This window comes from Erythrolamprus reginae, chromosome 2 (assembly GCF_031021105.1).
Source record: "Erythrolamprus reginae isolate rEryReg1 chromosome 2, rEryReg1.hap1, whole genome shotgun sequence".
NCBI classification, from domain to species: domain Eukaryota; kingdom Metazoa; phylum Chordata; class Lepidosauria; order Squamata; family Dipsadidae; genus Erythrolamprus; species Erythrolamprus reginae.
Genome location: NC_091951.1, coordinates 141,876,085 through 141,903,645, shown reverse-complemented (window position 1 = coordinate 141,903,645; position 27,561 = coordinate 141,876,085). Strand labels below are relative to the sequence as shown.

The window sequence follows — 27,561 nt, the reverse complement described above, 5'->3', positions numbered from 1 at the left end:
CTATTTCAGTTATGCTCTTTCTAGTATCACCAACTGGACTCCACAACCATCCAGAAGACTAGGAGGTTGAGTTGCAAGCCCCAATTCTTCACATGTTGCCGCCTAACTACACTGATGATCTCAAACTGAGATCACAGCTAGGTCCTTTGTGTGGTGTGTCAGAAAGAGATACAGCATCCAGATTTCTGAAAGGGACACTTATTTATGTCACCTTGTATCTATGTTGAAGAAGCTGTATTCATGCTTAGACTTAGACTTGGAATAACTTTATTGTCACTTTGAATGTACACTAATCAACAAACATTAAAATGAAATTTTGTTTCACCCTCAATACTGTACTGCATCAGGGACTTGATACCGGTGAAATAACTTGCCCCTAAACAACAGAGGATCCTGCATTGTTACAGACCAGTTAATCATTAACTTATATTTGTTTGCCAAGAAACACAGGTTTCATCCGGTAGAACGTCTCTGGGATGGTGATAGGGAAATTCACTGTACTAGTGCACAGAAATAAAAAGCCTGAATATATATCTGTTCATTCTTTTAGGAAACCAGTAACAACTTCCTGTTTTAATGGACTTTGCAAAAATTTATTTTTCTCAAGTTTGGATTAGTGCTACTGTCCAGGCTGATGCTTTCAGTCCTTCTACTGATGCTAGTCCATTTTGTTATATACACACAGAGGTGAGCTGCTAAGGTGGAACGGTGATGTGTGCTCATCCCCATGGCTCTGAGTGCTAGCAGAGTCCAGCACAATTATGCTACTGTACCTGTGCAAGTAGCAAAATTGTGCGCAGAGGCACAGGTGCACCTGCGTTTCGGTGCAGTTTTTTGCTTCCACGCATGCGTCTCCGCATACGATTTTGCTACCTGCACCGTTGCAGTAGCATAATTGCGCTGGACTCCACTCTAGCACTCAGAGTCAAGGGGGTGAGCACATGTCACCATTCCACCTTAGCAGCTCACCTCTGTATACACACATACATTTATATGGATATGAAACATGAATGCATATCCCATATAGAATTGTGCAATTATTCAAGGCTGCTTTGAGGTTCCTTGTGGCTAAACTATGGCTTATGAATAAATAAAGTGCAAAGACTGCAAGAAAAAAGGAAGCTCAGCTACATCCAGCAAGCTGCATTAGTCATCTTTCCAAATTACTGTACAAACCCATTCACATCCTAACTACTAGGCTGACAAGAGTAATCATCATAGTAATTACTACACTGCAGGAGGTAGGCAGCCAAATGTAGAACTTTCAACTTCTTCATGTCTAGTGTGTACATACATTGGTGCATGGAAACTAAGTTACAGGTTGATATTCGACATCTGCATTAATGTTCTTGATAATGACATAGTGTCATTAAAATACATTCATATAAATTTATGCAGGTTCTTTTTCCACTTAAGTTGAATTTCCACCCACCTCCCATTCTATGCTTGTATTCATCAATTTATATGTTTCAGCATGGTCAAAAGGTAAATGATAATGAAAGATGGCAAAAGGGGAGGAGGGATGATGTAATTCTCTCACCCAAATATCTAGGAATCCACTAGGAAAAACTGACAGCATCTTGGAAAGCAGAATTTTTCCACTGTTACAGAGAGCTATTATGCTATTGATACCTAGGTGGAATAATTCATGATTCCTCTTTTGTTTCTTGGTTGTCAGCATCTGGGGAAAAACAGGGTTCATACACCACATAAAATTGTATTGATTATGGCAAAGCCAAGATGCTCTAGAACTCACTGCTAACAATAATCCGATGGTTTACTGGCTGATGGATTTTTTAATGCAGTTTGTATATATACCCACTCTCCCTTACCCTATTCTTTGCATCCATGCTTCACTTCTTAATATGGCATGCTCCACAGTGAATGTGGGAAAAATATATTTCAAAAGTTCAGATTGAAAAAGTTGAAGAAAAATTAGTTGACCTTATAATCTAGGCAACAGTTGGAGATAACCAAAGCTTGGAATAATCAAACATCGATGAGTCCATTAGGAGAGAAAGTTTTCTCTCTGAGGTGAGTTTTTATATGAAGATACTTCATCTTCAATTTTTGATGTTTGTATTATTGCCTCGGAGGCCAAGTGAAAGCCTTCTACAACAAAACTCTAGGTAACAGAAACTGAGCTGAAATCTAGTGAACAATGAAGCTAAGTGCAGGATAGATTCTATTTTACCTTGCTGGCTGAGATTGAAGTTATCTAAAGTAGTTTTAGATTGTGATTGTGCGAGAGAGCGAGAGAGAGAGACAGAGAGAGAAAGAACAGGGAGAGCACAGAGAGATAGAGAGAGAAACAGACAGAAACACAGATGGACAGACCCTCAGCACAGGAGCTTCAGAAAGAAACTGTTCATTCTTTTTGACCTTCTTTCCCTTTGAATTTTCTTCCATTATCTCTGACCCCTCTATCTATATTTAAAACTTTTCAGGGACTAGTTGCACTCCTGACTCTGTTTTTAGCATGTACCTTCTTGATAGGTCAGGCCAGGAAGGAAAAGGGTTTGCCACTTATATCTTATCTGGTACATCAGCAACAGAGAAGATCTCTCTGGAGTAAATTAACTGGTAGTAGTATATTTAGTTTGCTCTCTCCAAGAATTTGGGAGGTTGGGGGGTTGGAAGAGACTTTGAAGAAGAACATTAAAAAATTCCTTAGGGAAACCAACAAGAGCCCAAGCTACAACCACCATGCATTATTACACTATGCACCAATACACCCAATAAAACATCACTGCCCAAAATCTTTCTCTTGATGCCATCACTAACAGAGAGGGCCATTGTTTACGTTCTGCCTGTGGCACTATGTTGTAATTTAAGATATTGTGCTTATGGTATTAAACCCAGGAGGTTTCAGCCATGCAAGCTCATCAGGTGATTTTAAGTCAATATTGTTTCTCAGCCAAATGTTCCCTGCCGGGACTAGCTGTGAAAAAATTGAAGGAGAAAGCATATTGTGAGAAGTACATGTACTGGATATTATTTGGAGCATCAGCTATTTCTGCACATTATGGGAAGATTTTCATATCTATATATATATATTCATCCCATTTCTGAAAATAGCATTTGATGCTATGCATACATTAAAGTGGTGCAGGTAAGATCTCAACATAAATTGCTTTAATTTAATTGTATAGTGATTACAGTCCAAAAATGGGCTAGAACCAAGTCCAAGTAAGCCAATTCCAATAACAGTAAATTACCCACTTGGGTTAAGCATAAAGATCATATTTCTGAACAACAGGAGGAAGCAATTAAACCATAATAGACTTGCCTCTCAAACTATTTGTCTCAAACTCAACATGCACGCACATATTCTATTATGGCCACGGGGTGAGGACTTCTAATTTGGAATCCTTTTCCACAAAAGGCTCAGCTCAAGGTGCCTCCAGCATTCATGTTCTTGCTGAATGACTCTAAAGAGTCAAAGCTTCTCTCTAAAAAATAAGTATCCAATGAATATGAAAAGAACTGCCTTTTTATCTTCCTTCAGGACTAAATTCGCATCCTGGACAAAAAGGCTTGAATGAGTGACATTATGAGCATACTAATGCAATCAACTGAGGGATGGACCAGTGAACGGTAATAAATACTAGCTTCCCACAGAAAACCGACTTTTTAATGAAGGTGTTGAGATAATGGAACCTCTGAACTTCAAGACAGTTCTGCTTTCTAAACATGGTTTGTCCCAGACTCAACAAGAGGGTTAAAGTCATGATGGAACCCATAGTGATCAATTCTATTGCTCATGTAGGTCACTCTATTTCTGGCAATTGAAACCACAGAGAATTTCACCAAGCAAATGATATCTCTGTCACATTGGTTTTAGTGCTAAATTTTGACTTTAGAAACCTCAGGATTGTAGAATTTGAAAACCTTTGTTTCAAATTGATACAACTTCCTGAACACTTATTGTGGCCCTGGAACAAAGTACCATAATAAAAATATCGCAATCTACTTTTCCAATCTGATTTGCAGACTCCATCAAAGTGATCTTCTGTCTATATGCTCTGTAAACTCCCCAAAGCAAAATCAGCTTTGTCACTTATAGGAAAAACAGATTGTAAGAGCTTCTCCTTTCAATGTCATTCTCTTTACTAGCAATTAGGGAAATGCAGAGGTTTATGTAGAAGTTATTCAGTATCACTGCATTGCCTCATAAAAGCAATATTTTCACATCAAAGTAAGTTAAACATTCACCAACCTCGATTATCGTAAGTAAAAGCTGGGGATTTCCTTTGGCTGAATATTGAAAGTGCCTGTTTGTGTACTTACATGTGTAGGTGGAAGAGGCATGTGAGCATGTGTTAAAAAAAAAAGATGTGCAAACAAACATGTGAAAAGCTGAAGAAAGAGTGCAGGAGAAAGATATACATTAAGAGTGGACATACCTGTGCCCTAACCTGACCTTTTCAATGCTTGGCAGAAAGTTATACCCCCTACAATCCTTTAATCAGATGTTTTTGATTTTTTGTTTTGAATATATAAGATTCAATGTCAAGAGTTATCTTAAAGGCTACAGAGCACTAATGCATAACTGGTGAGAGGGGTTTTGTGTGTGTTTGTGTATGTGTATGTGTGTGTAGTTTTGAGGAAAAAAATATAGTCAACTGCAAGTACCAGGCAGGAGCACTTCAGCATTCTTCCTCCTAAAAATGAACACAACTGCAAAAAGAGTAGACATGTGGAACTGCTTCTGTGTCACAATCGCCTGCCAAAGTCGAGAGTGAACAGATGTGCATCCTTATGCTGCACAGGACTTGCAACATTCAAGAGCAAGAGCAGGAACATGGCTCTTCAGATCTTTCAGGTGATTTGACGGAACTTCCCAAACCAGAACTTTTGAGAAGTCACCACATCTCAAGGGGAAGACATTATACTGGGACAAGTTAAAGTATGGGTTTATGTACGTACGTACTTACTTACTTATTTACTTACTTACTGATTTGATTTGATTTGTATGCCGCCCTTCTCCGAGGACTCAGGGCAGCTCACAACATATCAATAGCTGGCTGACCAACTGCACCCAACAAGTTGTCCTCAGCGGTTCCAAATCCACATGGACGAACATAGGCAGTGGGGTACCACAGGGTTTAGTCCTGGGCCCTGTGCTCTTCAACATTTTCATCAACAACTTGGATGAGGGAATAGAAGGGCAACTAATCAAATTCGCAGACGATACCAAGCTGGCGGGGGTAGCCAATACCTTAGAAGACAGGCTCAAATTACAGAAAGACCTAGACAGACTAACACAATGGGCCCAACAACAAAATGATGTTTAACATCGACAAGAGCAAAGTCCTTCACTTAGGCAGAAAAAACCCTGGACACACATACAACCTGGGAGAAACCCCTTCTTAGCAGTAGCGACTGCGAAAGAGACCTCGGAGTCATGGTGGACAATCAACTAAACATCAGCCAACAATGTGCAGCAGCAGCTAAAAAAGCCAAAACAATCCTAAGCTGCATCAACAGAGGAATACACTCCAAGACCAGGGAAGTCTTAATACCACTCTACTACACCCTGGTCCGACCACACCTGGAGTACTGTATTCAGTTCTGGTCACCACACTTCAAAAGAGACATTGAAACTTTGGAGAAGGTGCAAAAAAGAGCAACCAAGATGATTAAGGGATTGGAAACCAAGACTTACAAAGAGAGACTGAGGGAACTGGGCATGGATAGCCTAGAGAAAAGGAGGGCCAGAGCGGACATGATAGCAGTCTACAAGTATACGAGGGGATGTCACAGAGAGGAGGGGATCACTTTATTCTTCAGGGCACCAGAGGGCCGGATGAGGAACAAAGGCTGGAAGCTGACCAAAGAGAGATTCAACATGGAGATAAGGTGGAACTTCCTGACGCTCAGAGCAATCAACCAATGGAACAACCTACCAGCGGACGTTGTGAACTCCAACATTTTGGACATTTTTAAGAGAAGATTGAACTGCCACTTGACTGGTGTACTAGAGGGTTCCTGCTTGGGCAGGGGGTTGAACTCGATTGATTGGTTGATTGATTGATTGATTTATGATTGGATTTATTTGCCACACCAGTGGCATATAAGCACCCTTGGTGCCCAGGATTCCCGCAATTGCCAAATTTCCACAGGAGCAAATCACAACCAGAGTGCAGAGCAAGATGTGAGGCTGCATTACCAAACACTTAACTCAGCATGGTGGATTACTAAGCATTCACCCTCTGCAAGCTAATTGTGGCTTGCTACTCTGCTACTGAAGAGCAGTCTATAAAGACAGAGAATCTTGCTCAAAATGTAAACAAATTGTTAAGAGCGTTAGATGGCAGGAACAAGTTAGGGAGTATGGATCTTCCTCTTGCTTCTGACTCATCTCTCAAGCTACATTCGTGGAATATTTTTGGACCTCTTCTCTGCCACTATTATTTTCTTCCAGAAACTGCTTTCAGACAGATGCATATGGCTGTTATTATGTCCTTAAAATTTATTTTAGTTGGGGGCGGGGGGGAGAGATAGCAATAACATAAGAGGTTTACATATTATCTTACATATTAAGATAATATTTTCTGGACAACCTTTTTCTAGGAATAAGGCAGAAAATGACAATATAAAAGCCTCCACTATTAATACCTATAAATAAAAGCTTCCAGGTAGGAGAGTGTGTAACAATTACTGTATCTCAGATTATATATGGATGTGTTAGCTTCCAAGTAAGAAGCATTTGTTCCAGTGGTGGGTTCTAAATTGGTTTGCCACTGTTTTGTGCATGTGCAATGCTTCTGTGCATGTACAGAAGCATCCCGGGTGGATGGGCAGAGCTTCCTGCTGCTACCACTACTGGCTATAAGAACCGGTTCGAATCAAGAGCAACCTACCACTGATTTGTTCTTAACAATAAGATCAGAGCTGAAGAAAAAAAATCTGAACATGTTATAATTCCTGTAGAGTAGAATTCAAATAGTGCTAATAGATCAGCATGAATTATAGTAATAATAACCTTCTATTAGAACACTAAGTGACAAGCATTTAGAGTGCCCTGAACTCACCTTTTTATGCTAACCGTGAAAACCAACCCAGAATTTGTGAAGTATAAATACTCAAGAGATGCTTTTAAAACTAAACTTCAATTGCAAGGTACACTATTTACATTTATCAGCAGGCAGTGTAGGGAGCAGATTAAAAGCCATCAAGACTTTTAAAAAAAATCAACATGATTTTACACCATTCCTCACATTGTAATATTAGACTTCCACATTTATTGAAAGCTGGTTTCTATTGCTGAACAACTGAATCAATTGTTCACTGATCTTCCTGGGCCTTCCTGGAAATTCAAAAAAATTATCAGCTGAACACTTTGGCAGACTAAGTTATGTTATTATAAAACCTGTTGAAAAGTTTAGAACACTGCCTGGATGGAACATCTCCTTAACAGGCTCCTTATATTTTAAATTCTAATTTTCATGCAGATACTCTCATTAAAAGGGAGGAAAAATCCATTATTCACAAAGAAATTCAGAAAGATTGAGAACAATTTGGGAACAAATCCTTAAAGATTATGCTTCTCTATCAATATACATGAATACCACAATTTATTTTTTTAAATAATTGTAACTTTATCATTCAAGCCTGATTTTTTTTTACAGTTAAAATGGTCACTAATTCCTCACCCAGAGTTACAGGCATTTTTGCCCTCTTAAAGAATACAAAACAATAACCATGATGATCTGCTGACACAGTTTGTGATTTTTCAAGGGAAATGTTGTAAAATGAGATACCTGCCTGGGGGAGAAGAAACAAAACTTTGCCTCTGGTGCTCCCATATTTGCCTAGAGCTTCCTGCTAATCACATTTTGACAGCTGTCGTGTACACAGATAGGCTGTCTAGACAAAAAGCACCTGATTAGCAGGCACACATAAGCACACATAAGCACAAATGAATGAGGCGTGTTATGCGCAAAGGTCAACAGGCAACTTTCTTCTTAATCCTTTGTAGCACCACAATTAGCCACAGACAAAAGTTATTAGTGGGCTGAAAGGACTAGTGTTAAATTCTTAGAGGAATGCATTATGGACCATTATTTAGTTTGACAACTAGTTTGATATCAGGGGTGTCAAACTAGATTTCATTGAGGGCCACATCAAGGTTGTGTTTGACCTCGCATGCCAGGTGGGCATGGAAGGGTGGGCATAGCCAACCCGACATCACTTGTGTCAGAGGGGCCTGCAAGGCCTCCTGCAGTGCTCTGCCAGTGAAAACAGAGCTGAGGGGGACCACGTGTGGCCCTCACGAGCTCCGCTTTCAGCTGCGACAGCCTACTCCAGTGCTCTGCCAGTGAGGCCCTCCCAAACTCCACTTTTTCTAGCAAAAGCACCACAGGCCGGTCCTTCTCTGCTTTCAGGGCAAACCCGTGAGCACCCCTTGGGCTGGATCCACCTCGCAGGCCTTGAGTTTGATGCCACTGGCCTACATGATCTTCCTAGAGTCCTAAAGTTGGAAAGGGTCATGAAAGCCATCCAGTTCAATTATTTCTACTTAAAAGGGTTCAAAGGTTCCTCCTGTCCAGTCATGAGTGACTGAAAGGGGCAGTGCTCATATTCAATTCTTAAATGACGGAGCCTGTCATCATGTGGCCAGCATCAAAATACAGTATAGATCCCATATGCTGGAAATGTAAAAAAGAATTTGGAACTTATTACCACCTGTGGTGGCTATGCCCCCAGGCACGTAATTATTGGCTGAAAATCAAAGGATGGATAAAAGATATACTGCAATTTGATTTAGAATTGAAACCAGAGACCTATCTTCTAGGGCTTGTTAGAAGGCAATACGTAAAATCAAAATACTACCTGATCATCCATATAATAACTGCAGCGAGATTAGCCTACGTACAAATGTAGAAAGACAATAACCTCCCCACAAACAATATGATTATAAATCAACTTATGAACTGTGCTGAAATGTCCAGGATCGCTTTTGAACTACAAAATAAACAAGAGAAAGGTTTTTACACAATTTGGGAAAATCTTTATGAATGGCTTGTAACCAGAAGAAATAACCAATAAATAAGTAAATAATATATGGATATAATTGATAACTATAATTAACACAATGAAAATGAAAACAATTGATATTGGATTAGATAAAGCAATAAGGAGCTATATAGAGCTTGCTTTTTGATTCACCAGGAATGCAAACAAAATGGAAATGACGTACTATGTAACAATTTTACTTTCTTTTTCTATTTTCTTTTTCTTCTATTTTCTTTTCTCTCTTTTTGTCTCTCTGTCCCTCTTTCTCGTTTCTCTTTCTCTTCTTTCCCCAGGTTTTTCCTTTTTTTTCTTCTACCCGTCCTTTCTTTTCTTTCTTTTAATTATATGTTTGTAATAGTCGTTAATTGCTGTTTTTGAATTGTATTGTTTTTCTATTTGTGAATAAAAAACTTAAAAGAAATAAAGAAAATACAGTATGCAGTAACTCTACTTGATGACTTTTTTGAAAAAAAGCATATCACTAACAATAGCACTTAGACTTCTATGTCACTACATCAGTCTTTACAGCCCTCTCTAAGCACTTTACAGAATCAGCATATTGTGTCCCACAATCTGGGTCCTCATTTTATTGACCTCATAAGGAGCCAATCTTGAGCCAGTCAGGATTGAACCCCTGACTATGGGCAGATTTAGCCTGCAATACTGCATTCTAAACATGGCGTCATCACCACGGCGCACAAATCGTGTCAGCAAAACTGTCATAACAAAACAGTACTGTCACAGAAGGTGAGTTAATATGCAAGTGAAAAAGCAGCAAAATCTTCCTTGTGCTATTTAACATTCCCAGAGCCACACTTGGTGATGGTGCAGAACTTTCTTACAGAGGTAGCTATAAATAATGATGTCACTAAAATGCTCCAGCATCTGCTAATCATACATTTAGAAATCTATATAGTCTCTATCTTTAGCCATTCAAAACAATCAGCTTGGTCTGCTAAACTGCTTTTTTTTATTCTGCCAGAAGTGGGAAGGAAATGGTTTTCTCAGTTGTTTATGTGGAAAAAAGGAAAAGACACCCTCAAGTCAAGCTCAGCTCATGACAATTATGTGGGAACATCCGCCCAGTTTTCTTGGTGGCAGTGTGGAAATTATTTGCCTTCTTCCAGGATGTTTCCTCAACTTGCCAGTTTAGTATTTACTGCCAGAATTTCCTGGGAGACTCCCATCCAAGGACTAGCCAGACTCAACCCGGTTTAGATTTCTTTGAGATGAACAAAGTTAATCAGGGACAGCACACTCATTCCTCTGACATTCGTTCATTTGCTTCTCTCCAACAAATTATGCTACTGAGTTGGAGCAAACTTAGTGAAATCAACAGATGTCTATGTGTAAGGACAGTTCTGCTGTGAAACAGAACTGATGAGCTTAGGAACTAATTATATTCCTTAATGCTAAGTGAATAACCCACTGATTCCCATCAACCATCACCATTTCACACAACTCCAATTGACAGACTGTAGAGTTGTCACATTAAACACCACAAAATAAATGTGGCATTCCTCATGTTCGCTTCTATCTCCTGAAATCAATGGTGATAATCAGAATTCATCACTTTGGAGCTTCCCTGATTCTTCTGAACTGATGGTAACAAACTAGATATATTTACTGACCCCTCACACCTAGACATAAATTATTTCAACTCCTACCCTCAAAACGTCACTACAGAGCACTGCACACCAAGACAACTAGATACAAGAACAGTTTTTTCCCGAATGCCATCACTCTACTAAACAAATAATTCCCTCAACACTTTTTACTAAGTCTGCACTTCTATTTCTACTAGTTTTATTCACAATATTCCTATCATCTTTTGTATGACTGTAACTTGTTGCTTGTATCCTAAGATTTTTATTAATATTGATTGTTTCTTCATTGTGTTGTACCTCGGGATTCTTGACAAATGTATGTTTTTCGTTTATGTACACTGAGAGCATATGCACCAAGACAAATTCCTTGTGTGTCCAGTCACATCTATCTATCTATCTATCTATCTATCTATCTATCTATCTATCTATCTATCTATCCATCCATCCATCCATCCATCCATCCATCCATCCATCCATCCATCCATCCATCCATCCATCTCTATCTAGATGTAGAAGAGCATTTCTTCTACAGGAGGTAAGTGGTGATGGGATAAAGGTCAGAATTCTGTACCCAGAACATGGTACCCTAATCATGGCTAAAAGCACAACACAGAGTTGGTTCATGTGTTATCCTAAACCATAGCATGTTTTTTTCTGACTTTGGCTTTAATGCTTTATATAAACTTCGTCACTTTGGCTTGTAAAACAAAACTAGATTAAGTGAACCAAACCAACTGGTTTCTTCAACAAACACGGTTGAATAGAACATGGCCCAGTGTAATGTTGGATGTGTAACTTGTTTGGAAAGCCAGCTGTTTATGAGTAAGTATTATTATCATCCCTTGTGGCAAAACTGGACAGTTTCCCAGTTTTTTATTTTTTTAAGGGCAGCAACACAGTTGCCACTAGCTGTTTTATACCATTTTGATTGTTCTTCCTTTTCTGTTGTTGACTAGTTAGCTGCTATGGAATATGCATGCCAATTCTATTTTTCCCTTCAAGACTTCCTGTAATGTTTCATTACTATTTCCTGTTTTTGTTTGCAAAAACAAAATTCTTCTATACTTCTATTCTAGACAGCATTTTTTAAAAAAACTTGTTCTCAGCACAAATAGTCTTCGGAGAGGGGCGGCATACAAATCTAAATAATAAATAGATAGATAGATAGATAGATAGATAGATAGATAGATAGATAGATAGATAGATAGATAGATAGATAGATAAATAAAACTGGTTTCAGATATATTCTGTGTAACACGTATGTTATTACTGTTTCTATATATTGCATTTTATTTTCCTAAAATCTAATAAAATAATTCTTTCTCCATGTTTCACTTGACTATGTCTAAAAAGGGGAAATGTAATAATATAGCTAAACATAGTTGGATTAATGTAGAAACCATGAAGAGAAAGACATATCATTGCTTACAATATGACTAATTATAGAGGTTAAAGAAACATGAACATTTTGAAGAAAGTCTCACATTCTTTACCACATAGTCTTTTTTATTTATTTATATCCTGCCTTTATTATTTTTATAAATAACTCAAGGCAGCAAACATATCTAATACGTCTTCCTCCTCCTGTCTTCCCATAATAACATATTGAGATTAGTGACTGGCCCAAAGTCACCCAGCTGGCTTTAAATTCTTTAACTCTGAATTAAATTAAAATCAAATTAATTAAAACATTTAACTGATGTTCACATTGTTTTGAATTGTATTTATATGTTTACTTTTTTGTGAACTCTTCAGAGTGATGTAGGCGAGATGGGTGATTATATAAATGAAAGTAAATACAATGAATATGTGCATTTAAGACAAGTTATTATATTAAAATGACCAGGCTCATACATAATAAGTCAGTATGATGATACATGGGAAAAACCCTCGGGACAGGAGGGAGAGTTACAGACAGGACAACCAGCATGTAAAAGATTTGTCAGCCCACAGAAAAGGGGTGGCGTGGGAAATGTTTTAAAAGGGGCCCTTCCTTGTTTTGGGGAAAATAAAAAGAAAGAAGGGGAGAAATACTTTCATTCTTCCAAGACTGTCAATGTAACTTTACAATAAAGAAAGAATTCATACACTTGAGTGGGCTCCTTGTCTGGACGGTGTTGTTGAGTTAGCAGTCAGAAATCTTGCATTATCAAGCCCCAAGATAGTCAAATAGTAGTTTTAAGCCTAATCACCCTTGTCTTCATTCAAGCCACGAAATTCAGTGGAAAATAGCTTTGAGCAACGTGTTTACCCAAAATTATGATTACCATGACACAAGTCCAGGAATATTAGCCAGTTTAAAACTGGGATTTAAAATTATCTAATAAAATTTAACATTTGGCAAAAGGATTCATAATACCAAGCTTGGATGTCACAGAAAGTTAATCCCAGACTGATTTCTTTATTCATTCATTCATGTGAAAGGAGAGAGCAAACACAGTTATGTGAGCCAGTAAACAGTTCACAGTTTCTTCACAGTGCAGTTTATTAAGCTAGAGTTTGTAGTTTATTACTATGGTTGAATGCAATCAATGCTGATAATCAAATTAGAAAAGCTTAAAACTCTGTAAAATATTGCATTTGGCCTTCTCAAGTCACTGTAGCAATTCAGCAAGAAAATAACAATAAAGGGTAAAATTAGAATTCCAAGGAGTAAGAAGCTCCTCCTGAGATCTTATGGGAGAGCTTTTTCTAACGTACAGCACAAATGTAATATTTATTAATTTTTAGAACTGTGCAAAGATCTGAACTCAAAAGTGAAAATGTAATTGTGAGCATTTACAGTCATGTAGATCAGTGATTTTCAACCTTTTTTGAGCCGCGGCACATTTTTTACATTTACAAAATCCTGGGGCACACCACGAACCAAAATGACACAAAATGATACTCTAACATAGTACATATTATACACTATCAGGATAGACATAACCAGATGAGGCTGAGGCTGAGGCTTCATCTAGTGGTGGCAACGTTTACCTCCAGTCCTGACCAGGATTAGAAATCGGGACCATGGGGAGGAATAGCAGCTTCAACTACTTGCAGCGGCAACACAATGACAAGTGTGCGGCAGCCCGAGCGGGGACCTTCCTGGGTGTGGATGAAAGCCGGCCTACTATTGGTTCATCACTAGTGGTTGGGATGAATCCTAGAAGGTGATTGGTCAGTGAGTGTTCCCTGTGCCTCCACTCTTCCTGTCACTGATAGCTGGAGGGATTGTGAGGGGAATGCTTATGTTCGGATGGAAGCAGCTGGTGGCGGGCCAGATAAATGGCCTCCACGGGCCGTATCCGGCACACGGGCCATAGTTTGGGGACCCATGTTTAATTTCTCCATGGCACATCTGACCATCTCTCACGGCACACTACTGTGCCGCGGCACACTGGTTGAAAAACCCTGATGTAGATAATATCCATCAGGTGTCTTCCCTTGGGTTCATATAACCCTAATCCTAGCCCTCTAGATCAAACTCCCAGCCCATGGGCTGGATGCGTCATGTGCTGGCCATGCCCACGCCTGGTTTAGGGAAGGGGGGAAGTCCTGGTATGTCACATGACGATTCCGTGACAACGTGAGTTTGATACCCCTGCTCTAGATGATACCCAGGAAAGATACATTTAGTTTAATATGTTCTCATGCATCCTCCAAATCACCTTTTGCCTTTCAAGTCTAAATTTCTGCATCTTCCTGGGATTAATACAGAGGATTTCAATCAGTCTTCTAATTCATCCACTTGCGAATAAGCCAAGAAATTTAGGTGTCAAAATGCACCCCAAAAAATCAGGTTGAATTTATCCACAAATGGGGTCATCTACAGGTATATATAGTAATACCTTAAAAATGTACCCATGTTTCCTATACAGGTGATGTACCCATGTTTCCTGTACAGGTGATGATCTTTGACTTATAACCAGTTACTTATCAACTGCTAAAAATTACAATGGATATAAAACAAGTCACTTATGATTAGATAGAGTTCTGGGAGTGCCTCCTTCTGGTCACATGATTGCTTTTGGGGCAGTCAGTAACTGCCCCACATTTACTATCATTTGCAGTGTCCCATATTTATGTGACCACAATTTATGATATTTTTGCCAGAAACTGGTGTTTAATTCTTATTTTTGGTAAAAAAAAAAAAAAAAAGCAAAAAGCAACAACAATCAAAGAATTCCACTCCTTAACAAAAATGGATTTGCTTAATAGACGCTTAACAGTCTCCACTAAAAGGTCATAAAATCAACCATGATCACAAATAGTAACTTAATGACTGTCACCACTTGCAATCAAAATTGCGAGCTCAATTGTGGTCGTAAGTCAAAGACTACCTTTATACGTACAAGCCACTCTGCAGATAAACAAACATTCGCATTTTTAATCAAAATACCCCCCAAAATGTGGAGTAAGCTTATCTGTGGATGGCACAATTTTCATGGTATTGGGTTAAAAATGTATGCATCTCCTTATCTACAAATTGCTTTATTTACAAGTACATATAGTATATTATTTCTATAATAATAAAAAATGAAGAGAATAGGCGTTGATTGCTTACCTGAACGCCTCTTCTCGTACGGTGAGCGGGTACAGCAGTCACATGGGTTGCTCATGTCCAATCCGGTGGAACTGAGCCTAGTATTAAAAAAGCTTGCCGGATCCGCCCCTTCCCCAGAATTCGCGAATCCATAGACTAGGCTCAGTTGTGAAGCTCTGTAGTGTTCAACTCTCATTGTTAGAGGAAGAAAGAGATAGAAAGGTAAGGAAGACACATACAAGGGCGGGAAGTGACTGCTGTACCCGCTCACCGTACGAGAAGAGGCGTTCAGGTAAGCAATCAACGCCTATTCTCCGTACTGAAGGAGCGGGTCCAGCAGTCACATGGGACATACCCAATAGATGGTCCCTAGGGTGGGATTAGCTTGCTATCGTGTGAGATAACGGATTGGAGTACCCTTCTGCCGAAGGCAGCGTCCGCTGAAGCGTAAGAATCAATTTTGTAGTGCCTGATGAAGGAATTTGGCGAGGCCCAAGTGGCTGCTTTGCAGACCTCCTCCAACGGGGCTTGAGTCGCCCAAGCGGCCGAGGTGGCTGCGCTCCTGGTGGAATGCGCAGTGATGTTCCTTGGAACTGAGAGGGAGGCCGACTCATAGGCCTTAGATATAGTCCCTCTGATCCAACGGCCTATTACTGTTGAAGACACTTTGGCCCCCATGACTCTGGGATGATAGGCTACAAAAAGTGCTTCTGACCTCCGAAAGGGTCCTGTGCGTTGGATATATATTCTCAGCGCTCTGGTGAGATCCAGGGTGTGCCATCTAATTGCCAAGGGATGGTCTCGTTGGAGGCAGAAGGAAGGTAGGACAATATCCTGAGATCTGTGGAACATGGAACTGACCTTGGGTAAGAAGGTGGGGTCCAGTCGCAAGACTACCTTGTCCTGATGGAATTGACAAAGGTCCTGCCTGATTGAGAGGGCAGCCAGCTCCGAAATGCGTCGGGCAGAGGTAATAGCCACCAGGAAGGCTACCTTAAAGGATAGGTACCTGAGGGACGCCGATTTTAGGGGTTCGTATGGTGCCTGCGTGAGGGAGTGGAGAACCCGTGGCAAATCCCAGGATGGATACCTGTGGACCTTGGAAGGTCTGAGGTTGGCTATGCCCTTGAGGAATTCCTGAACTTCAGGGAAGGATCGGAGAGGCTGTCTGCGGGGGCCCCCTAGGACAGATGAAATGGCTGCCAGATGACGCCGGAGGGTGCTGGTGGAGAGTCCTTTATGGAAACCTTGCATAAGGAAGGAAATAATTCTGTGTATGGGGATGCACAGAGGGGAGAGACCTTCCTGAAGACACCACTGGTGAAACTTGGACCACGTGTGGTCGTAGATTCGATTGGTCGAGCCCCTTCTGGCCTTTAGAATGACCTCCACTGAATCGGTGTCATGCCCACGCAGTTCTAAATCTCTCCTGATAACAGCCAGGCGGTGAGGTGGAACCACTCCGGGTCTGGATGGAAAGAGGCCCCCTGCCGCAGCATATCCCCCGAAACGGGGAGTCGCCAAGGGTCCTGGACGGACAGCTGTTGGAGATCTGCGAACCAGGGCCGGCGGGGCCAATGAGGGGCGATTAAGATTACTCGGGCCCTCTCGGTGAGGACCTTGTGAATCACGTCCGGGAGGATTGGAATTGGAGGAAATGCATAGAGTAGGCCTGGAGGCCATGGACTCCGGAGGGCATTGATCGCTTCCGCTCCCGGGGATGGAAATCTGGAATAGAAGCGAGGGAGTTGGGCGTTCGCATTGGTCGCGAAGAGATCCAGGACTGGTAGGCCGAATCTGAGGGTGATTTGATGGAACAGGTCTTGATGGAGGTTCCACTCTCCTGGGTCTATCGTTGCTCGGGATAGCCAATCCGCCTGGATGTTGAGACTCCCCGAGATGTGATCGGCTAGGAGCGACTGGAGATGTTTTTCCGCCCAAAGGCCCAGCTTGAGGGCCTCCCTCATGAGAGCCTTGGATCTCGTGCCCCCTTGCCTGCAGATATGGCTTTTTGTGGCAATGTTGTCGGTGAGAATGAGAACGTGCCGGTTGGGGATGCGAGGAGAGAAATGCTTCAGAGCCAGGGAGACGGCTCTTAACTCTAGCCAATTTATTGGCCTGGAAGCTTCCTCCGGGGACCACGTGCCCTGGGCTATCATCCCCTGGGCGTGGGCGCCCCATCCCGATAGACTGGCATCTGTGGTGATGACAAATTGATCCGGGCACCTGAACGGGGATCCTCTGTCCATGGCCGGAGACTTCCACCACTTGAAGGATCTGCGAACACTCAGTGGAATGACGATGCGTCGATTTGAGTTGCTGTGCCCCGATCTCTGAAAAGGCAACAGAAGCCACTGGAGTTCCCTAGCATGAAGGCGAGCCCAGGGAATGATGCCTATGCATGACACCATCTTCCCCAAAAGGGAAGATAGAGTAACTATGGATACTGAAGGATTAGATAAAATGTTAGAAATTAACTCCACAATACTGAGTTTTCTCTCGGGAGAGAGGAAAACCTGGGAAGATTTTGAATCAATAATGGCTCCCAGGTGAGAAATGGAAGTGGAAGGTTGGAGGTGACTTTTCTCAAAGTTGATGGAAAACCCATGGTCCTGAAGGACTGACATGGTGACAGAAAGGTCTGATTTCACTCTCTCTAGGGAGTTCCCATGAATTAAAATATCATCAAGATAACATAAAATGTGGATGGGAGACGCCCGGATATAGGCCGCCAGGGACCCCAAGAGCTTAGTGAAGACCCGAGGGGCCGAGGAAAGGCCAAATGGCATCGCCCTATACTGGAAATGCCTGCCTTGAAAGGAAAAACGTAAAAATTTTCTGTGGCATTTGGCTATAGGAATGTGAAGGTAGGCCTCAGTGAGGTCTAAGGAGACCATGAAATCTCCCGAGTGAATGGCGGCCAAAATAGAAGACAAGGAGTGCATTTTAAACTTCCTATATTTGATGAATAGGTTTAGTTTCTTTAAATCCAAAATGGCTCTCCAACCTCCGGAGGACTTTGGAACCATAAATAGGATGGAGTAAAAACCTAGGCCCTTCTGACCGGAAGGGACCGGCTGAATGGCTCTAATGGACAATAGATGAGAAATGGCCTCCTCCATACGGTTACAATCTGAGGATGACCTGGGCGAAGGGCAGGAAATAAAACGTTTAGGGGGAGGAGAAATAAATTCTAAAAGAAGGCCTGTTTGAACAGTGTCAATGACCCAAGGGTCCTTGGAGGTGAGACGCCAATTTGCAGCGAAATGAGCTAGGCGACCCCCTATGGGAATGGAGGAAAGGTTACCATCTAGGTTTTTTTGAAGCCCTGTTAGAGGCAGCTCCCCTTTGGAAACGAAAACCCCTACCCCTGGAGTTCCTACCTTGGGAACGAAAGCGGGGGGAATACTGACCTGGAGATCTCTGATAGGAAGCCGCTTGATCTTGCTGGCGCCCTGGGCGACGAAAGGACTGCGTTTTAGTAACCTTTTTTGTGGTTGGACCCAAAACCTTCTTCTTGTCTGTGGTCTCCGTGAGGAGAGGATCCAGAAGATCACCGAAGAGAAGGTCGCGCTTTAAGGGGCCCTGGGATAACTGCCACTTTTGGCGAACTCCCGCTTGCCAAGGGCGAATCCATAGGAGTCTTCTTGCCGTTGTAGAGGCTGCAATAGACTTAGCAGAAAATCTAGTAGATTGTAAGGTGGCATCAGCCACGTACTGGGCAGCTGCAAAGACCTTGTTGAAGTCTTGTTGACCTCTCAAGTCATCTGGAGGAATGTGCTGTTGAAGTTGGCGAAGCCACAGCAGCATGGCTCTGGAGAAGAAGGAGGCTGCTGCAGAACTTTTAATGGCCCAGGAATCAGCGGAGAATCCTCTTTTGAGCATTTGCTCGATGCGCTTGTCCTCTGGACGGAGGACTTCCTCCGCCTCGCCTGGCACAGCCGCTGCCGAGTGAAGAATTTTGACAGGTTCATCTGGTTTGGGAAAAGATAGAAGCTCTTCATAGGAAGAGGAGAGTTTATACAACTTTCTGTCCTTGGTAGAGGGATTAAGGCCAGAGGCTGGAAATTCCCACTGTTTAAGTAAGGCATCTTTAAATAATTTAGGCATAGGGATTACCTCGTTATCCTCCTGTTCCTCTGTGAAGTAAGGTAAATTCTCCTCCGGGGGATCAGTGGAAGTGGAGGCTTGTTTCTCCTGGGCCGCTAATCCCGTAGAAATTCTAGCTTTGAGGAGGAGAGATTTGAATAGTTGAGAAGGGAAAATAGTAATAGGAGGAGGGACCTTTATTTGGGATTCCTCATCCTCTGATAAGCCCTGGAAAGGGTCTTCATCCTCCTCTACGTCCTCATATTCATCTTGGGAGGACTCTGAGTCATCCTGAATAGGAGCTCTGACCGCTGGGGAAGAACCCAAGGGACGGGAGGAACGAGAAGGAGGAAGAGGTAAAGGAAGCTCATTGATGGAGGAGAGTTTGGCATCAATGGCTTTGGACAACACAGCAAAAATAGATTGAAACTCAGGAGGTAGACTGGAAATATCAGCAGAAATGGCAGAAGAATTCCTAAAGGCCTGGGAGGATCCTGGCTGGGGGGAATCTTCCATAATATCTGGTTCCTCTGGACCTATGCCCCATAGGTTAGGTTGGGGTCTGTCTAGGTTTGGCTCATCCAGAGATAACACAGGGACCCCAGAAGGAGGCAGACTAGAGGCCTCTGGTGGGTCTTGACTACTGATTACTTGGGCCTGCACTTTCAAACGTTTTGCTGATTTATCATGAATCTTTTGTAGGGCTAGGTCCCTTCTCTTCTCGGCCCTGGTGACCTTGGTCGAGGGGCGGGCCCCTGGAGAAGAGGAGGAGGAGGCCTGGGGGATACTAGTAATCTCATCGCCTGTAGGCCTGGCCTCTCTGGGACCTTTAGTTGTGCCTCTCTTGGGAAAAGTAGCCATAGTCTGACAATTAACAGAAGACAAGGCTGAGCCAATAACTAAATTATAAGGAGAAGATTTCAAGGACTTCCCAAGAGGAATGGATCCTGCTTCGAGGCCTCGAAGCTGCTGAAACGTGAGGACAATCTGGGCAAACCCAGAGTTCGTGCCCCCAAATCCAGCGGGGCCAGCCTCCCTAAACTTTGCAATTAAGTAAAACCAAGGCACTCTGGTTGGAGGCTAGGCCGGTGGAGAATTTAGCCTGGGACCCCCAAGGCCCGCTCCCGGATCCACGCGGTGGACTGAGGCCTACGCGGCTGGCAGGAGGCCAACACGAGAGGCCTAGATATTTTAAGAAGAGGCGCGAAGGCCTTCGCGCCAAAAAATCGCTTCGTAGAATTTCTTAAGGGAAAAGCGATCGACTAAGTCCAGGAGACTAGAGGCGTCCCACTCCGCAGGAGGTATATTAAAAGCCCTTAAATATATTTTTATACAATAAATAAGCAATAATCCAATGATAAATACTTGCACCCGGACCTCCAGGCCAAGGGATTAGAAGAATCCACAAGCGGCCGCAGGAATCGTAACCGGCAAAACCGCCGGGGGAAAACGAAACCGCAACTTCTCCCAAGTAAAAAAGCCTAGCCGCCTTTACTTTTTTTCCTTTTTAAAACGGCTGGCGCAAATAGTGCAAGTAATAAAATAAAGACAATAAATCTTACTACTTTTTTTGAAGGAAAGATCGAAGGGAAGGTGTTAGAATGTTGAACGAGCTATCACATACAACCGCAGGATATGCGAACTGAGCGAATTCTGGGGAAGGGGCGGATCCGGCAAGCTTTTTTAATACTAGGCTCAGTTCCACCGGATTGGACATGAGCAACCCATGTGACTGCTGGACCCGCTCCTTCAGTACGGAGAAGAACTACACCACAGAGCATTTACAGAAAGCTATTGTAAGAATATCATTGATGCTATGCAGTTTGTTCTTGACTTACAACTGCAGTGGAGGCCAGAATTATAATTTTATGATAGTTGTAAAGTAAGTTATCACAGTTATTAGATGAATCACAGGGATGTTAAGCAAAACATATGGTCATCAAATAAATCCAGCATTTATAATGAATGGTTTTTGGCCAATTTCTGGCAGAACACGCCAAAAATGTCACAAATCACAGTCACATAACCACGGGACACTGCAGCCATTCATAAATGTGAGCCAGTAGCCAAGTCACCAAAATGCTATCACACAACCATTGTTGTGCATGTGCTGCAATCGTAACTAGGTGGTAAGCAGCTTTTTTGAATTTTTAACTTTGAATACACGTCATAAGGGGAGGACTGCCTGTAACTAACATTCCTAAGTGAAATATTCTTAGGGTAAGGATTTTTTTAAAAGAAGGGAGAAAACCAGTTTAAACTCATCACCGTAATGAAATTGGGGGAAGATGCTGCTTGAAATCATGTTACAGATAAGAACGGTTTAAATACAAAAAAAAATTAAAGTCAGTCTGAAAAATACTGATAGCTTGGCCGTAAATTCCCAGGCTTTTTGCAGCACATTCCACTAGTGGGAGAGAGTCTGCAAATTCCTTTCTCCTCCACATAATTCTCAAGCCAACCAGACAAATAGCCTTGATTACCGGGCAGAGCATTTACTTTATAAATCACTCTTAAGTAAAAGATATAACCAGAAATAATAGTGCTTTATAATAACATCAGCCATTTACGTAATGAACTTCGCATGCATCCCCTCAGGAATGGTTGCAACAATCCTGCAGGGTAGTCCATTATTATCATCTCCACAATGATGATGCATTGATACTCCACCATAAATACTATCATCTCCACAATGATTTTAATCAGCATCATCATTTTGTGCAGGATAGGCCCCCATTTGCATTCTATAAGGAACACTCTGTTAATCTCTTGCAGCAAAGAAATAAAAGAACAACCATATTTTTACAGTACCATAAAAAATAGCATTTGTATTTCCGCATCAAGAAAAACCTATGTGCTAAGAGAAAAAGGAAAAAGAAATCTGATAGTGTTTCAGGTGTCATAAAACTCTTCCTGCTTTTGTCACAACTCCCAACCCACTTCTGGAAGTTAAAACAATTTATCCAGCAAGGAATGCGTTCCAATTACCCTTTGCCCCTTGACCAATTCTGGCAAACTTACAGACAGGTCTAGTAGTCTAGTGTTTGAACATTTAAAAAAAAAAACGACTCTTAAATTCGTACCATAGTATGGCTCACTGGAGCATTTCACTATTTCAGTCTCTGCGCTTATGACCTGCCTGTTGTATGTGCGACGTAGACAAGAGAGTTCGCTCCGTAGAATTCTTTTTTTTTAATTACTATTTTTGCCAGCAGCAAAGCAGCTGCCACACCATTCCAGAAAACTGCCTGACAGTGTAATTAGTGACAGATTAGTAGCTATACTCGATGGGGACTCATTTACATAGTGAAAGGAAGAAGCAAAGAACGAGAGAAGACAGGTCATTGCCTGCAGGATCAAATCATATAACCCAGTATTTTTCAACCTTGCTGACTTTAAGATGTTTGAACTTCAACTCTCAGGATTCCCCAGCCAACCATGCTGACAAAACCAATGGAGTGACTTTTCAGAGGCTAGTTGTAATTCAGAGTTATGCACAGGACAAAAATGATGTGGAAAAGGTCAGAACAGCATGCCAGTATTATTATTCTTTCTTTCTTTCTTTCTTTCTTTCTTTCTTTCTTTCTTCCTTCATGCATTCATTCATTCATTCATTTATTTATTTATTTATTTAATTTATTTATTTATTTGTATTTATATGCCGCTTACTCCAAAAAAGGACTCAGAGCCGCACCATTTCCCCCCCAAGCTTCTGAAGACTCTGAAAAAAGAAAAGTTTCTAATATCAAGAATCCACTTAATAAAGTTACAGCAATTCTTAAAGCAGAATGTGGCAGCATGAATGTAGCTGTGTTGTTCTAATGAACTGCAGGTGAGAGAGTTTACTTTGAATTATTACGAAGTCCTTTACAAAAGGATATTCCTTGAGCAAAAATAAGCCATCTGTCTTCTATTCTTTTTTGGAACTCATACTAACTAAGCCTTAAACTGCCTTTCCTAATCTGACACTCTGCAGATGTGTTGGGAGACGGCAAGTTCCACACTTCCTTTTAAGAGAGATTCATCAACAAATCCACCCAAAGAGCTAATCATTGAATCTTAAGTATTCTTCAGATACGTCATCTGCTTCATTGCCACCAGCACTCTGCAAGTTACTTAATCTTTTGCCTTTTAACTGATTATATATACAAAATGAAATGAAGTAACATTGTATGTAACTGTACCACTTATACCAGTGATGGCAAACCTTTTTTTCCTCGGGTGCCGAAAGAGCATGGGTGCGCGCTATCGCACATGCATGAATGCCCACGCCCATAGTTCAATGCCTGGGGAGGGTGAAAACAGCTTCTCTCAGGCCCCGGTGACCCTCTGGTGGCCAGAAATGGCCTGTTTCCCAACTTCTGGTGGGCCCACCCTCCTCAGGCTCCAAAGGCTTCCCTGGAGCCAGGGGAGAGTAAAAACGACCTCCCCCATCAGCTCCGCAGGCTCTCTGGAAGCCAAAAACGCCCTCCCAGAGCCTCTGTGCAAGCCAAAAATCAGCTGACTGGCACGCACATGCAGCTGAGCTAGGGCAATAAGTCATATGCCAGCAGATATGGTTCTGCATGCCACCTGTGGCACCCATAGGTTCGCCATCACTGACATATACCATATTTTTTGGAGTATAAGATGCACCTTTTCCCCCTTAAAAGAGAGTGGAAGTGTTGGTGCATCTTATATACCGAATACAGCCATTTTTGGCCTCCCAAAGCTCTGCCCCCACATCTCATTTTTGTAAAAAAAAAAAAAGACCAGTTTTTTGCGCAGAGAGTTTGGAAGGCCTGCAGAGTGGTCCTGGGGGCTGGGGAAAGGCAAAAACATTTCTGGTTTTGCCAAAAAATGGGCAGCTTTTCACAAAAATGTGGGCGTTTTTGTCTTTCCCCAGCCTCCAGAAACACACTGCAGGCCTTCCAAACCCTCTGCATACCCAGTTTTTCACAAAAATGGGTAAAAAGGGGGCTTAAACAGAGTTTGGGAGGCCTGGAAAGTGCTTTTGGGGGCAACGGAGGACAAAACATTTTTCTTCTTACTTAACTCTTTGAAATCTTGGTGCATCTTATACACCAATGCGTCTTAAAGTCTGAAAAATACGATAGTTAAAAGGAAAAGCTTTTCCTGGTTCCTGGTTTTTCCTTTAATTTAAAACAGCCAAAGGACAGTCATATCGGGGCTGCAACTTCACAGGAAACAACCATGTAGCAGTGTAGCACTATATATATACCATGTTTCCCCGAAAATAAGACCCTGTCTTATATTTTTTTGAATCCTGAAATAAGCACTTGGCCTTCTTGCCATGCACTCAAAAGCCCCATTGGACTTATCAGAGGATGTCGTATTTTGTGGGAAACAGGGTAGGTTTGGAAGAACCAGTCAGGGGTTATGGCTGCTACTGTTACCAGTGCGCTGCGCGTACAGCTCCAGTTTTTTGCAAGGTACACATGTGCGCATCCCAGCGAGATTTTGCTTCTGTACATGCACATGCACGTATGAGATTTCAGCGATTATTTTTTTGCTTCTGTGCATGCTCTTTGCCCTTTGACCATGTGCATGTGCGCGAGCAAAAAATCACCAAAATCTCATGCAGGTGTCCCCTTGCAAGATTTAGCTTCCTGTGCATGTGCAATCTCACTGGGACACAAGCTTGCGCATGGCACAGACCCGAAGCTGTGCATGCAGCTCCAGTTTTACTACCAGTGTGGCATCCTCATCCATACCAATAGACAACCCAATACATATTATAACTCTGCTTCAAGAGCTGTACTGATTATCAGATTATTTCTGGGTCTAAATGCTGATGGATAGAGAGGGGGTGAGAAAGAAATCTCCCACCTTTATTATTTTTTATAAACAACTCAAGTTGGTGCCCTTCATAATAAGGGACTGGGTTATTTGAGGTGTCACCTGTCCCCAATTTAATGTGCCCATCCCACAGACCAGAGAGCACGTGTTACGTCATCTAGGGAGTTTTTGTCATAGAGGGAACTACATTTGGCAGGCCCTGGGTGGGCCTTTTCTGCAGTGGCACCTGTGTTGTGGAATCTTCTCCACCAAGGTGAAGTTGGTCCAGCTCTTCTGAGTTTCTGAAGGTTTCTCAAGACCTCATTGCAGTCTGGTGGCCCTGTGTAATGGGTGAACTAGTGAGGTGATTTCATTATTTATTAACCCTCTTTGTGTACTGTGACTTTGTTTTTGCTCTGTTCTTATAGTTTTTAATGTTTTTTTATAATTAATAATGAAGATTAAAGAAATACACTAATGGTTTAGTGAAGGATGATATGGTTGTTGGTTGTTATTTTTTTGCTAGACATCATCTCTTTGTACATCTCTGTAACATGAATGTTATGCTTGCAAAATTATTAAGCTTTTAAAAATAATTTCTACTAACTAAATGGTCCACATAAATACCTCTGTACAGATTCACACATTTCTGTCCCCATTTGATTCCATTAATCAATTGCTATATTTGCACTGCATGATAACCTAAAAGGCAGTCATCCTATCCTTCAGGTCAGAAAATGGGAGAGGATATGATAGGAGAGGAGAGTCAGATGGTGCTTTCTTACCTCAGACCTCTTATCAAGGCACTGAGTTGCTAATACAGTGATACCTCGTCTTATGAACTTAATTGGTTCAGGGAGGAGGTTCATAAGGCGAAAAGTTCGTAAGACGAAACGTTTCGACCAGCCAGGAAGGACGTCTCCGTGACGTTAAAGCTCCACCCATGGAATTCCCTATTGGGATTCCCCACCTCTATTTGAGTCTCCTGACCGGCCGACAGCTCCGCGGCTCTTCTGCAAAAGTGACAGCCAGGCGGCGGTGCTTCCCGGCGGCCTCCCACACCTGAACGCCGAACCCGAACTTTTGCCAACTTCCGGGTTTGGCGTTCATGGCGGCAGGTTCGTAAGGCAAAAAAAGTTCATAAGAAGAGACAAAAAATCCCGAACCCCGGGTTCGTCTCTCGAAAAGTTCGTAAGACGAGGGGTTCGTATCATGAGGTACTACTGTACATCAATTAGATAGATATCAAATTTTTCCACTATTATTTTTGTCATTGTGGTACAGTATTCCCTCGATTTTCGCGGGTTCGAACTTCGCGGAAACTCTATACCATAGTTTTTCAAAAATATTAATTAAAAAATACTTTGCGGGGGTTTTCCCTATACCAGGATTTTTCCCACGCAATGACTTCATATGTCATCGCCAAACTTTCGTCTGCCTTTAATAAATATTTTTTTAATAAACTTTAATAAATAAACATGGTGAGCAATAATCTGAATGGTTGCTAAGGGAATGGAAAATTGCAATTTAGGGGTTTAAAGTGTTAAGGGATGGCTTGTGATACTGTTCATCGCCAAAAATAGTGTCTTTACTTCCGCATCTCTACTTTGCGGAAATTCAGCTTTCGCGGGCGGTCTCGGAACGCATCCCCCGCGAAAAGCGAGGGAACACTGTATTATGTTATACGCTCAAGGAGGCTCAGAGATTGCCCTTCATTTTGTTCCCGTGTACCAACCTGTGAAATACTATAGGCCAGTGATGGCGAACCTTTTTTTCCTTGAGTGCTGAAAGAGTGTGTGCGCATGCTATCGCGCAGGCTCGAGTGCCCACACTCACAATTCAATGCCTATGGAGGGCAAAAAAAGCTTCCCACCCCACCCTGGAGGCCCTATGGAGGCCAGAAACGGTCTGTTTCCCTGGTAGGCCCAGTAGGCTCATGTTTCACCCTTTCCAGACTCTAACCGCTTCCCTAGAGCCGGGGGAGGATAAAAACGCCCTCTGCATCTCCCCAGAGGCTCTCTGGAAGCCAAAAACGCCCTCCCAGAGCTTCTGTGCGAGCCAAAAATCAGCTGGCTGGCACACACATGCACGTTGGAACTCAGCTAGGGCAACAGCTCATGTGCCGGAAGATATGGCTCCGCGTGGCCACCTGTGGCATGGATGCCAAAGGTTCACCATCACTGCTATAGGTTATGCTGAGACAGAATGACTTATTTCTGTAAGTTTCCATGGCTGCAGATAGACTTAAGCCTCAAGTCCGAGTACAATACCTCAAATAGAGGGTGGAACAATAATAGCATTTAGAAATGTGGAATTTATGCCCCAGAGCAAGCCTCTCTGAGGTTTTAAGGTACTGTGGCAAAGATTTTGGATGACAGCATCTATAATTTGTTAACAGTGTTCCATAGAGACAGCAATTGATTAAAATACCTGTAGAGTATTAGAATGTCTAGGCCTGTTCTAAGTAATTATTTGAGAACAATAACCAAGATTACACTTTTAGGTTATGGATGCTTTGACTGCACAACAGAAAGTATTATT

General features: G+C 42.0%; 1 protein-coding gene across 1 annotated transcript in view; it reads right to left on the bottom strand.

Annotated features, from left to right (window-relative positions):
- USP43 (ubiquitin specific peptidase 43) overlaps nucleotides 1–27,561 on the bottom strand; it is a 156,130-nt gene that overhangs the window by 103,050 nt on the left and 25,519 nt on the right. The window lies entirely within an intron of this gene.